General features: G+C 48.9%; 1 protein-coding gene across 1 annotated transcript in view; it reads right to left on the reverse strand.

The window, feature by feature from the left end:
• Positions 1 to 296, reverse strand: part of Tnrc6b (trinucleotide repeat containing 6B) — a 241,956-nt gene extending 241,660 nt beyond the window's left edge. Inside the window, exon 1 of the mRNA XM_013024871.1 lies at positions 103 to 296. The gene's annotated coding sequence lies outside the window, so the exon portion shown is untranslated. The remainder of the gene's footprint in view (positions 1 to 102) is intronic.
• Between the last annotated feature and the right edge of the window lie 7,325 nt (positions 297 to 7,621).

Genomic DNA, 7,621 nt, shown 5'->3' on the forward strand with positions numbered 1-7,621 from the left:
GGCGGCGTGCGGGGAAGGGGAAGGGGCGTGGGAGGGGGAGGGAAGGGGGGGAGGACAGAGAGGGGGAGGGGAAGGACGCCGCGGCCCTCGGTCCCCACTCACCGCCGAGCCGCGCCGGCTTCCAGAGCGCGGCGGTCCGCTGTGGGGCCGGGCGATGACCGCGGCTCTCGCTTCTCCGCCGGCTATGGAGGCGACGTCGCTGAGGGACTGAGGGGCGCGGGGGGTCTCTCTCTCCCGCTTCACCTTCCTGAAGCACGGGGACCCCAGAAACTAAAAACAAAATAAACAAACTTTCCCCTCCGCCTCCCTCCCCCAAAACCACAACACAAACACTCGGGAGCCCGCCCAGAGCCCCACTTCATTGGCTGTGGGGAGGATGCCTCTAGATCTCACTGGCTGACGCTTGTGCCTGTCAACCTGCTGTTCCGCCCCTCCAATTTCTCGCGGCTGCTGTCGCCCCTCATTGGCTAAATGCTTCCCGTTTGACGAGCTAGGATTGGCCGAGCGGCCTGCGCCAATCATGCGGGGACACACCCCCTCAGCATCCCAGAGGCCGCTTCCTCGGTCGCGGGACCGGAGAGACGAAGGGGAAACTAGAGCATGATGGCGGCCGAGCTCGCTTTGCGCAACCATCCTCTTTTCTCTTTTCTTAGCTCATTAGTGCCTCTCCCAGGCCTAGTTTCCCCTAAGCTCCTCTCTCCATCCAGTAATGCGTAATAACGGAATCTATACGTGCCGGCTCCTTGGTTTATCCCCTGCGAAGGGCTGTGTGGGTTGCTTGGGCGTCATTGGACTGTCGGGGTGTCGCTCCGACTCAGAGCCTCAGACTATTGGTGGATCTGACAGAAAGCCCGGCCAGCAACAAGGGCCGACGCCATTGGTTTGACTGCACCGACTTTTTTTTTCCTGGTACCTTATTGGGCACGTCGGTGCGTCGGTGAGACCCGGGCTTCGCGGCGGCGCGGGGGGCCGGTTGCACAGCGTGGAGCTGGGGGTGGGGGGGTGGTCGCCTCTGCTTATTTGTGCAGAAGTGGGCGATGGTCACGTCTGCTGCTGGCCGTGCGTCTGCTTTGTGCCGAGGACGGTACTGAGGTCTCTGCACCGGTCATCTGGCTAGATCCTGCTTGGTTTTTAGACGTAGAGGACAGACTCCAGGGAGGTCAGGAAAGGGGCCCAAGGTCACCCAGACCGGTGGTGGGCCTTGCATTGGGGCCTGGGTCTCTCTATCTGGCTCTAGAATCTTCCCTCCTTGACGTATGGTGTATTGCTTCCACCTTCGCTTGTAATGGAACCACCATCTTAAAAACACTTCCCCCGAGGGGGGAAAAAAAACAGAAAGACGCAGTGCCCACGTGCCTCTGATCATATAATAGTTATCGAAACCAACTCCAGGAAATGGAAACGAGACTTTCTTTTCTTTGTTGTTGTTTCTTTTTGTTTGTTCACCTATCTGTCTTTTGGAAAGTAAGGGGAGGCAGAGAAATGCAAGGCCAAAAGGTGAACAAATGCTGCAGTGGTACTTGCTAGATACTGTGGAAGATGAACTATATAATTTGAGTGGGAACCGGAAGGAAAAACTGGGAGAGCGAGGGAAGGAGTGACATTGTTCCAAAAGAAATGTACTCATGTAACCGAAACTCCTCTGTAAATCACCTTTACAATAACTTATTTTTTAAAAAAGTTTCCTTTGGAACTCAAGCTCTTTAACTCCCTTTCTATCTTATTTTCCTTCTCAGCAGCCATGCATCCCTATTCATATTGATATTTCCTGATAAAAGCAACATATCCACGGCTGTGTTCATTTGTAAGTGAATGTTGGTCAACCATTTTTTGTGTGTCTAGCTGCCCTACCCCTAACAACCCCCACCAGCCATCCATCTTAGCTTGTCCCTTAGCTTGTTCCTCAAGAGTTGGAAACAAGGAGAAAAAAAATCTAGAAAGAGATAAAGAATAAATCGCCTTAGAAGTAAATAATTGATTGCATGCAAGTGGAACAGCCCTTCAGCTCCTGGAGCGCTTCCAGGATAGCTGATGCCCAGCGAGCTGTGTTCTCCTGGCTCCTGGCCATGGGGTTCTTTCTCCAAGTGAACACATTTCAGCCAGGGGAGGGCAGGATGCTTTAGGTCCCAGTGCCACCCCCAAGCCCCTGGGGCTGCAGTGATCTCCAAGAGCCACAGTACTGGACTCTAGCCAAAATCCATCCTGCATAAAACGTTTTACCATCCCAAACCCCATCTCAATGTAGCTTCAGTGTGATCAGGGCCCTTGTTGTGCTTCCTGATCCTAGCCATTGTGTAATACCATTGGCACGGGTTTAATAGTGAAATAACCACTGTAACACAGTAATAAACCTCAACATTTATGGCCTTTCAGCAAAGGAAGAAAAGCTATTGCACAAATATCAATTGAGAGCAAATGGTAGGGATTCCTAGGACAATTGCAAGAAAAAAGATCCTATGGGCCTGAATCCTTATAATTTGAAACACAGAGCACATGGTAACATTTCAACATGGGGATTTGGAGCCAGAAAACACGAAGAGAAAAACATTGAAGGTCCAAAACCTTCCCAAACTTCCATTGATGGCTTCTCTCTTAATATGGCTCCCCACCTCCCTAATGGAGTGATGGAGTTTGAACTCAGGGCCTCATGCTCATAACTGGTGCTCTGCCACTTGAACCATGCCTTCAGCCCTGCTTTTTTGCTGGTTATTTCAGAGGTGAAATTTTATGGACTTTTCTGCTTTGGCTGGCTTCAAACCTTGCTTTGGATCTTCCTTATCTCAGACCCCAGAATACAGTAACTAGGATTCCAGGTGTGAGCCACTAGTGCCTGGCTGTACCTCCTAAGCCCTCAATGAAGATAATGCTTGGTTGTGCAATCAATGGTTGGGTACATCCCTTGGAATACAGTTTCTTTTTCATCGTTGTGCTTTTGTGTTGCTCTGATGATGAAAATTTGTGAAGCAATTATTATGCAATGAGCTTGTTAAACACCTTCATAAAGTACAGGGTTACCTCTGCCATTGAGGACCTCAGTCAAGTGAACAGATAAACTCACAACCATACTGTGATGCTACAGTATGCCCCCCCCCAATACACACCAAGCACATAGGACTCCATCTTGGAAGGGGAGGGATGGCTTCCTGGAAGAGGTGACAAGTAGAAGGAAAACCACAGGGCCAATGTAGTCAGCCAAAATGAGATTGTGACAAGTGGCAATATCTGCTCTCTGGGGGTTGAGAAGCAGACTAGAAATCTCCACCAATGGGCAAAAGCTGTTCTTCTAAGAAGCTCTTTGTCTGTGAAGGTTCTTTAGCTGTTTGTCCTTTTCACATCATTCTGCTTACCTGCCCTCCACTGGAGAAAAGTGGGAACCCTGAACCTCTGGCCTGTCTACCCACTCAAGAATAGGAAAATAACTTGCAAATAAGATTGCTGCTTTCCTGATCAGAGAAATAACATTGAGTAGATATATCACATTTGCTCAGCTCAGTATAACCATCTCTATGCCAGACAGTTTAGAAAGTAACAAACAGAAAAGCAAAGTCTCTATATTCCCACTCCTATAGCCACTCACCCATTAAGGTCTTCCTATACTCTTCTCCCCCCCCCCCATTTCTTCTAATCAACTATTGGAGTTGGTGCAGGACTTTAATCTGGGCTCTAAGAGCTCTCACTGCTCTGAACTGTAGCTCTGGACAGAGCCTGTCCTTAGTTTCTGAACCCATAGGAAGGAAGCCAATAAATCAATTAAGTGTTTACGGGGTAAGCTGAGGATTTCAAAGCCTTATGACAGTACATGTCAAGATTTCAGGGTATTGGTCAGCCTAGCATGAAGGTGGAGTTAATGAATGGGGCCAGGGTGTATCCTGAACTCACAGCCAGAAGGATATCCAAGAATCCCCTGGTGGCTGCTGAGTCAGACTGTTCTGAAAGGCAGCACAGGTCACAGGATGACATACGATATTGTTTTTTTTATGCAAGCTCTCATTTCCTTTCTGCATGTCACTTGGGGAATATATATATGTGTGTACAATACATATGTTAAACTTACATACTAAACAAAACACACCAATATATACATATATATTTTTTTTCATCTCTCCCACCCAGCTTTGCAAGTAGAAAGACTGTGTAAGCTGTGTGCACTGGCGTGCGTGCAGGCCACAGGCTCTGCGTTGCTGGCGCGCTGTACGGCTAGAGCGCCGTCTGTGGGGCTCTACACAGTTGGTGTTTTGCTGGAAGGGAAGTCAGATTTAATGAGTGCTGGCTGTCTTGGATGGCTCCCAAAAGTGCTCCAAGTCACCCCCAAGCAACAGCCTTCCTTCCGGTCCCTTGAGAGATCAGTGTGCGCTCCTCGCTCTAGGCCTGGATGAGACCCAAGAGGATGAGAATTTTGCAAACAATTCTGCCGTGATCCACACGCGTTGGGGCCGCATGGCTGGCTGGCGGGGCTCCCGCGCTGAGGTCTGGGGTAGGGGATGGAGGTGGGGCTCTCACTGGCTATCCTACATTTGGCAGCGTGTACAAATTCTTGAAGCTCAGAACAATGGGACACTCTCCATAAAGGAACCTAATCTGAGAGACAGAGGGACAGCTGACAGCTGATACTGCTTACTTGGGCAGGGGTATGGCTGCTGCCAATATCCACAAGCAACAGGGAAGGAGAACATGGGAGAAGGTGTCGATTACTGAAGACATGCTCATAGCATTTATGATGTGTCGTAGTATTTACTGCACAACAAAGCCCTGGAGAGAGACGCTGTGCTACTTTCAAATCACCTCTAGTTTCTTATGAGTACGCTTGCTGAGCAGCTACTCTATAAAGCACCAAACACTGACTGTTCCCCCCTCCCCCCACCCCTACAATCAGAAGGGGGGTTCACAAGAGAATCCTGAGATGTGGGTATTAATAATCACCACCCTGCCGGGCTCTGGTGGCTCACACCTGTAATCCTAGCTACTCAGGAGGCTGAGATTTGAGGATTGTGGTTCAAAGCCAGTCCAGGCAGGAAAAGTCCATGAGACTCATCTCCAACTAACCACCAGAAAATCAGAAGTGGTGCTGTGGCTCAAGTAGTAGAGCACTTGCCTTGAGCTGAAGAGCTGAGGGACAGCACCCCAGGCCAGAGTTCAGGCCCCACAACTGACAATAAATAATAATAATCACCACCCTGACATGGACAGGGTCTGTGAGCAGTAGACACTGGGCTGAGGGTGATACAATTACCACAGTTAGCTGGGCGCTGGGGGCCCACACCTGTAATCCTAGCTACTGAAGAGGCTGAGATCTAAAGTTTACAGTTAGAAGCCATCCTGGGCAGGAAAGTCCGTGAGACTTTTGTATCCAATAAACTACTGAGAAAGACCTGGAAGTGGTGCTGTGGCTCAGTAGAGTGCTAGCCTTGATCAAAAGAAGCACAGGGACAGTGGCCAGTTATGGCCATTTTCCAGACAGGAAAATGAAGATACAGAAAGACTGGCTTGTTGCAGGTCACTGTGGGTAGTAATGAAACCCACACTCAAACCCAGGCAGCCTGACTCCCATGAGTGAGCCCTTGTCCATGTTCCTGTAGAATTGTACAGTGAATCCAGGAATACAGTGGGTTTATTTTTCCCCTGAAGATGAAACAAAAGAGGTCCACCTCTTCTTGGTTAAATTCCTGCCTCAGACTGGGTGCTGGTGGCTCACGCCTATAATCCTAGCTACTCAGGAGGCTGAGATCTGAGGATCACAGTGCAAAGCCAGACTGGGCAGGAAAGTCTGTGAGACTCTCATTTCCAATAAACTGAAGAGCTAGAAGGGGAGCTTAAGTGGTAGAACACTAGCCTTGAGTGAAAAAGCTAAGGGACAGTGCCCAGGCCCTGAGTTCAAGCCCGGGACTGTCTCACACACATAAAAATACTGCCTCAATTGGCCCTTCTGCATCCCAGTGCAGATCTTGGGACCTGCTTCTCCCATCCTCTTCAAAACCCCTCCTTCACGACTATCTCCTTTCATTTTTTTCCCCTTACCCCAGCTTCTTAAATAATGACTCCACCAGCATTTCTCTCCACCCACCCCCTCCGTTCTCTAATCCTGGCTTCAAGCCCTAACTCGACTGAAACTCATTTCTCTAAGCTCATCCATAACCTTGGCCAACATCCAAGAGACTTTCCCAGTCCTGTTTCCATGGCTTCGCCACTATGTTTTTTACTCTGAGAATCTTCTTTGCTTCCCAAAATAGCCAGCTTTCCTCCTACCTCCACGATGGCCCCTGCTCTTTTTCCCATCATCTCTGCTTCAGGCTCCTTCAAAGGACCTGTCCGCTCCTCCCTCCTTCAGTGGGCCTCTCAGGGCACTCATTCTCATCTTTGTGAAAATAACAAAAGCTAACATTTTAATACAACATTTCAAGCCAGATCACTACATAAGTAGTAGGATCCAATCCAAAATGGAATCATGAGGTTGTTAAACAAAAAAACTCCTAAGATCCTGGTGCTGATGGCTTACAACTACAGGGTTAGCTACGTGGGAGGCTGAAATCGGGAGGGTTGTGTATGAGCCAGCCTGGATGCACGTGTGAATAGACCTCAAGCAACAGCTGTGCAGTGCCTGCTGCCCTTGCTGTCAGGGGAGGCTGAGATCGGGATATTGATTCCAGGCCAGCCCAGGCAGGAAAGTCTTTGAGATTCCATCTCAGTGGAAGAAGCTGGGCACGATGGCATGCACCCATCATCCCAGCTAATTCAAAAAGGGAAACAGGAGGATTGAAGTCCAGGCAAGAGCCCATCTCAAAAATATCTAATGCAAAAAAAAAGGGGGGCTGCAGGTGTGGGTTTGGAAGGCAAGTACCTGCCTGGCAAGCACAAGGCCGGGTTCAAACCTCAGTACTGAAAGAAAATTAAAACGAAAATTTAAAAAAATGTCAAGATGGCGATGTCAGCGTGTTAAACTCAACACAGACCCGTCACATTTGGAGTGGAGGGCCCTGCGATACTGCACAGGCTGCTGGGGAACAAAGCTGGCCCTCACGCCAGGCACTGTGCTAGGCATTCATCTATTCATCTGTGTTCTTCTATTCATTCATCTATTTATCTGTGTTCATCTAGTCATCATCTATTTATCTGTGTTCATTTAGTCATTCACATAACAACCTTTTGAGGTAAGTCCAGATGAGAAAAGTCAAGCTGAGAAAGACTAAGTAACTACCCAAGGTCATATCATTTTTAACTGTTAAACAAAATAAAACAAAACCCCTGCTGATTGGAGCTGAGGAGAGACTCGCAAGGAAAAAAAGCTGAAGAACGGCACTTTCCAGGAAGCATCCTCTTCTTGGTGCACATCTGCCATTTCTGCTGCCCTCCTAGCTCTCAGTGTGAGGACACAAGAAGTCTGGGGAGAGGGGGAGGGAGGGAGATTCCTCACATCTCCCTCCGGAGCTGCTGTGGACTGGCAATGGGCATAGATGTTGAGTCTTCACTATGTCCACGATGCTTATAGGTCTCCTTAAAATAGTTCTGGCTGGGCTGGGCGCTGGTGGCCAGTAATCCTAGCTACTCAGGAGGCTGAGATCTGAGGATCTTGGTTCAAAGGCAGCCTGGGCAAGAAACTCAGTGAGATTCTTTTTTTTTTTTTTTT

This window comes from Dipodomys ordii, unplaced genomic scaffold (genome assembly GCF_000151885.1).
Source record: "Dipodomys ordii isolate 6190 unplaced genomic scaffold, Dord_2.0 Scaffold79, whole genome shotgun sequence".
Taxonomy (NCBI): Eukaryota; Metazoa; Chordata; class Mammalia; order Rodentia; family Heteromyidae; genus Dipodomys; species Dipodomys ordii.